At 46.3% G+C, this 6,600-nt stretch overlaps 1 long non-coding RNA gene across 1 annotated transcript; it reads left to right on the top strand.

Moving 5' to 3' along the window:
• Positions 1-1,106, top strand: LOC148120111 (uncharacterized). The gene is made up of 2 exons (XR_015734614.1): positions 1-269; positions 877-1,106. It is a non-coding gene; the product is annotated as an uncharacterized LOC148120111 (long non-coding RNA).
• The last annotated feature ends 5,494 nt before the right edge of the window (positions 1,107-6,600 follow it).

The following is a 6,600-nucleotide window of genomic DNA, read 5'->3' as shown; positions in this document are numbered from 1 at the left end:
GAGTTCAGGAAGCTCACTCACTCAAAGAAGGGGTTTGGGACCATGTCTTAGGGTTTCTATTGCTGTGAAGAGACACTATGACCAAGGCAACTCTTATAAAGGAAAAACATTTAATTGGGGTTGTTTACAGTTTCAGAGGTTTAGTTCATTATCATCATGGTGAGGCACGGTGGCTTGCAGGCAGACATGGTGCTGGAGAAGGCGTTAAGAGTTGTACATTTTGACTTACAGGCAACAGGAACTGGCCTGGGACACTGGGTGATGTGTGGGTATGTATGAGACCTTAGAGTCCACCTCCACAGTGACACACTTCCTCCAACAATGCCATACCTAATCCAACAAAGACACATCGAATAGTGCCACTCAAATTACATTCAAATGATCACAGACCATAAGCAAACTTTGCAAAGTGTTAGGGAAATGTCCATGAACCAGACCATGGGCAGTAAAATGTATTCAGACATAGCCTCAGCCATCTTGACTCAAGGTTGGTTCACCACTTCCTGCAAAGGGTGGACTTCCTTCATGCTATCAAAGGGTATCTGAGTTCACCCCCCCAAGTCTCTTCACTTCCCTAGCTTTCCCGAGTTAGGAAAACATGGAGCTGAACATGGGACAAGTATTTGATTATTTACGTGGGAAAAGAAAGCAAAGGTTTTGAGCTGTTAGATCCGACGACTGAGAAGAAGGACACATTAAGGATGTGTGTGTGTCATATCCAAATGCAGACAGGGAACGCTGAAGCTCTAATGCAGTGGGATTTAGAGGTGGAGGCTTTCGAAGGTTTGGATGAGGTGGTAAGGTGGGACCTCATCCTTCGGTCAGTGTTCTTAATGACCAGAGGAAGAACCGCAGCTTGCTTTCTGTCTGCCATAGGAAAACATAAGAAAGTCACCCCTGGACACCAGAAAGAAAGTTCTCTGGGAACCAAACTGCCAAGCTTTATCTTGAACTTCCAGAACCATGAGCGGTAACTGTCTATGTTTGGCTACTCAACCTGTTGTATTGTGTTGGGTTTTAGCCAGTTGGCTTAGGGAATTTTGTTATAGTAGCCTAAAGTAAGACTGTTTGATGAGGTAAACATAAAAGTCACATTTGAAAATGGGGCCTGCATTCTAAGATTACATATGTCATTTCAAAAGTGGACACACTACTATGGGGCTCTCTTCAGAACCTAACCCAAAGCCTTAGCGGTCGTTGCTTTCTTAGTGATGGAAGAAGAGGACTAGAATGGGGTGCATGGATGCTTAATGAACAGACTTCAAGTCCAGGAGGGCTATTGTTCAGAAGGCCTGTCCCGGCCTGTCTACATGTGACATGTGCTATGGAACATCTTTTTTTACACTGTGAAGACGTATCTTTGCCAAAGTGCCTTCTGATTAGTTTACTAAAAGAACTGACTGGTCGGCAGCTGGGCAGGAGGTCCAGGTGGGACAACCAGGCAGAGGATGCTGGGAGGAAGAAGGGTGGAGTCTCGGAAGTCATGAGAGACTCAGAGAGAAGCAAGATGAACATGCAGTGTTGAAAGAAGGTGCACCCACATGTCAGAGGATAGATAAGAAATATGAGTTAATTTAAAGTTGAAGAACTAGCTAGTAACAAGTCTGAGCTATTGGCTGAGCATTTATAATTAATAATAAGTCTCTGAATGGCTATTGGGGAGCAGCTGCCGGGACACAGAGAAACTCCACCTGCAGACATGGACCTCTACACTGGCTTGTCTCCTCTGTCAATAAGTTCAGATGAACTTCGAAGATGGGAGGAAGGTTAAGCTCTACAAGAACAAAGGAACACTGGAGATGACTGGTGGTGATGGAGTGGGAGGGAAATCCCCTGGTGGTGGGGAGACATGAGAACCAGAGAAGCGTCTTGTCTGTCTTCACCTGATAAAAGAACACTGGTGTCTTCTCTTTTTCTGGTACTGTGATTACCCCCAACAAAGGCAATTTTGAAAATGAAACATTTAATTTGGGGCTCATGACTCCAGAAGGTTAGAGTCCGTGACTCTCACAGTGTGGCAGCAAGCAGGCAGGCACCAGAGCAGTAGCTGAGAGATAACACTTTGATCTGCAAGCTGAAGGCAGCAAGAGCTGATTGGGAATGGCCTGAGCCTGCCCCCAGCAACACAACTCCTCCATCAAAGTCACATCTCCCAGTCCTCCCTAAACAGTTCCGCCAATTGACCACCAAGTGTTCAGATATATGAGCCTATGGAGGCCATTCTCATTTGAACCACCACAGCTGGTGACGGCATTTGTAAACGTTGAAATGGACGGAGGGCTACAAGAGTAGACATTTCCTAGGTAGGAAGAAAGGGACCACACAGGACCGCAAGCTGAGTTATAGTCTCCTCATGTGCCAGCAGCAGGCTCTGAAAAATATGGCCTGAACAGTGGGGTCTGAGAGTGGATGTGGAGAGACTCGATAAAAGAAGCTCTGGCTTTGAAACAGGTGAAAAAGAAAAAGGTCAGGAAGGCAAGAAGCACTTTCTGCAATGACCTACTGTGGAAACCTGACTGTCCCCTGCCCTGGGTGACTCTACAATGTGATATAGTGACTTTCCAGCTGTCCCTTGCTCTGGGTGACTCTACACTGTGACATGGTGATTTTCTGGCTGTTCCTTGCCCTGGGTGACTCCACACTGTGATGTAGTGACTTTCTGCCTGTCCCTTACCCTGGGTGACTCCACACTGTGATGTAGTGACTTTCTGCCTGTCCCTTTACCCTGGGTGACTTCACACTGTGAAACAGTGATTTTCCGGCTGTCCCCTGCCCTGGGTGACTCTACACTGTGACATAGTGACTTTCCGGCTGTCCCCTGCTCTGGGTGACTCTACACTGTGACATAGTGACTTTCCGGCTGTTCCTTACCCTGGATGACTCCACACTGTGAAACAGTGACTTTCCGGCTGTCCCTTGCTTTGGGTGACTCCATTTCACTAAACAGCAGCTGAGTCTGAGTATAAATGCAGAAGAAATGCAGAGAGTCTGCGTCATCGTGCATGTGGACACCACGGAGCTAGTACAAGCTATCTAGGACTAGGACTGGGCTAGAACTGATCAGATTTACTCAACCAAGTCCAAAGGTGCTACTTAGGAGTTTCTTAAGTAGGCTGGGGACATGTAGGTATAGTAAAGCCATTTCAGAAAATTCAGGCCCAAGTACTTCTCCAACACAACAGACCAACAGAGGGTATAATATCTGCATCTGAACCCCATGGGAAAAGGCCATGTAATAGTACAATTGCAACAGCCCCACTGACCTGTCATCTGACTGCCCATGGGCTTCAGGCCAGCATGGGTCCCACTGTTCAGTGAAACTCTCTGGAATTGCTACCAGTCCATCTGTCTCTATGTTCATTCCCCTCTCCGGAAATGGTTGAACACCTCATCAAATGGAACTAGATTTCTTCTTGGCTTTGTCTTAGTAGGTCTGTGTGTGCAGTGGCTTTTTGGAATGGGTTTCTTAATATTCACTACCTGCGGGGGCTCTATTTATATCTGTATTAGTCCCCTATCTCCTCTTACCCATTCTGTACACACACACACACACACACACACACACACACACACACACACACACCACTGCCACCACCACCACCACCACCAGCAGCAAAACCTGTGTGAAGAGTCATGTGTGATTTGAGAGTTTAATAGTAATTAAGGTTGGAATGAAACCTGTGGTTGCCAATAGTCTTGTCTCAAAGGAAATGAAGACTTCTTAGTAAAGACTCTAACTGGAACCAGGGTCACCTCAGAGAGTTCAATACCAGTCAACTGGGTCTTACAGCTTGTCTGAGAGCTGAGAGCTTTGTATTCATTCCAGGCTTTGTTCTGATGTTTGATGCATGTGCATGTTTGGCTTTCTAATAGAAGCCTTAATCTTTGGTTAATGAAACTCACGGTCTTCCTAATAGCAGGTCATTATTCTAATGGAATAAAATGGTGAAGGAAGTTTTGGTGGCAGCATTTCAGGCAGGCATGGTTAGATGCTGGGAGGAATCACAGCCAGACAGCAGCCAGACAGCAGCCAGACAGCTCATTTGCAGACTACAGTGTGCTTTGCTGGTGACACAGCACAGGGACCGCAGATGACAGAATCATCCCGATGGCTGCAGGTCCAGAGGATGCCATTGCCTTGCATTTTCACATTGACTGTAGATCAGGCTGGCCTCAAACTCACAGATATCCACCTGCCTCTGCCTCCCAAGTGCTGGGATTAAAGGCATGCGCCACCACCTCCCGGCATCTACTGTATTCTTATTGAAGATGTTTCAATAAGAAAAGATAAGGACATTAAATTAAAAGTGAAGGCTTTCTAAGTGCTTGCAGTCTGTTTCCAAAAGGAAGCCCTAAAATGTGATGTTCACGGGTCCCTTTACACGGCAGCTGCTGGTGGGAATCATACAGATACATGCTGCTTGAGCTTTTCGCATCTAAGCGGAATTGGGCATTACCCATCTCCTGACACAGTTTGTTTACTGTATTGATAATTTCTTTTCTGTCCACACAAGCAGCTTTACCTCCTCCTACAACTGCCTTGTGTCCTTCCTGAGCACAGCTCCTGGCGTATCTGACAGGCTCTCCTAATGGCTCTGCTTATGTCTCTGTTTTTTTTTTCTTTTGGCTATTAAAAGCCAGGCTGCAAAAAGCCTTATCTATGAGTGTATGTGTGCACTTAGGGGGTAGTTCCACAAAGTAGACTCCTGGTAGTGGCAATGCTGGATTGGGGATCAGGAATAATTAAAATAATGATTATATTGCCTAATTGTTCTAAAAATAAAGTTAGACCACGTTGTGTTCCTACCAAAACGAATGGACAGCCTTTCCCGGCACCTTGGCTTCCATGTTTATCGTTGTGGTTCATGCTGCAGGATGAATATTTAGCCCCACATTAAGCATCTTTGTTAGAAGTGAGGTCTTTATAGTTTGTGTGGAGAGCTTCCTGCAACACTAACCTACTGTAGCACAGCTTCAGATTTGCAATAGCCCAGAACACTCTGTCTCACTGGCAATCTTTATGTGTAGTCAAAGCTGAGGCCATGCTTGCTCACATGACAGCTGCCATTGCATAACCCGACTCTGGAATTTTATGCCAGGAGTCTTTCTTATCCACCTTCAAGTCTGATATCTGTCATGGAAATTTTTACTTTCTGGTCTGGCTCCAGGTGTGACTGATGTTGCCAAAATCCTTTATGAGACTCAATATTAATAACTGACTTTTTTTCTTGGCCAAGCTCGAGTGCCAATGGTTAGAGGTAAAGGTTTGTCAATGTGGCTTTGTCTGAGTCACCTTAGGTGTGGGAAAGGATTGGAAGGAAGGCTGTGTGTGTCTCCCCACCCCTTCCCCAGCATATACAAAGACACTACACAGACCTCTCTCCCAGCTTGAATGGGTGGAGCTGAACATCTCATCCCCTCGACAGCGACATCCGCTGCTCCTTTATTTGTTCAGAGCTGGGTTTGCAAAGAAGGGTTAAGCTTCATGCTACGTGCTTCTAAAATGATTGTTGGAGAGAAGAAAAGAAACCTGCCTCCAGCTTTGAACCTCACTCAGTTCTAGGTCTATCTTAGGTCTGGTCTGGCATACTGTAGGGACCTTTCACTTAGGACGTACATAGTCTTTAATGCTCTGTAGTAACTGGCTGTCAACTTGCCCTCTGGTGGTGCCAACAGGTCCTTTCGTGGGAGCCCACCTGACCCACTTGTAGGTGTCTGGAGGGCATCCTTCTCCACTCAGCACCCTGTCCTCAGTACTCGTCCTTCCCACCCACCATGCTGCTGTACAGAACACTTGGATGTGACACTAACCCGTCTCTTTGCATCCTAGGTGGGGGTCTTCCTTAGATCCGCAAGACTCTCTCAACCTTCCTGCAACTTTTAAACACTTTCAGTCAGACTGAGCTTGTCCATAGATTTAAGGCTAAAGGATGTATCCAGGATGCTTGTTCAAGCCACACTGTTGACCCCCTCTTGTGGTTGACACGTCAGTGGGGCTGCACACCTCCCAGATGGCACTGTTTTGCAACCAGCGTTTCATGGCTCCTTGTTCGCGCCTCAGGAAGCTCTCTCCTAATCACTTTCAACTTCCATCTGACCTGAGGACACAATTTCCACATTGATGATGCTAACTTGCTTGGAATCTTGACTGGATTCTGCATTTGTTTGTGCTGAATTTTTCCGGTAGCCCCTTCACACTTTACTCTGAGTCTTTGCTCACTACAGTAGGTGAATGACACTTGGCAAACCCTGCAAAAGCTTGAGGACCTGGCACTTGGGCTCCTCTCCAGCCAAAGCCAGTCACCCATGCGTCTGCCTGCTCTCTCAGCTGGTCAACTTTCTTTTGACTTTTTGTCCTCTCTGGCTTCAGGGTCTCAATGCATGTTGGTCCTTCTCCCTAGAATAAGTTTCCGTGCCCTCTTTATTGGATTAAAAGTAAACCCTTCCTGTCTTTCACTTCTCAGATTCAGCATCCCTTCTTTGGGAAAGCCGCCAAGTACTCCTTCCTGCTCCTTCCTGCACCTGTCTTCAGGGCGATATTATTTGACTCTTGACCCAGGTTTCCTAGTATTTAAAAGAGTTATTCACATGTTTACCCAG

Source organism: Myodes glareolus, chromosome 12 (genome assembly GCF_982192425.1).
Source record: "Myodes glareolus chromosome 12, mMyoGla1.1, whole genome shotgun sequence".
NCBI lineage: Eukaryota > Metazoa > Chordata > Mammalia > Rodentia > Cricetidae > Myodes > Myodes glareolus.
This window is presented reverse-complemented; position numbering and strand designations above follow the sequence as displayed.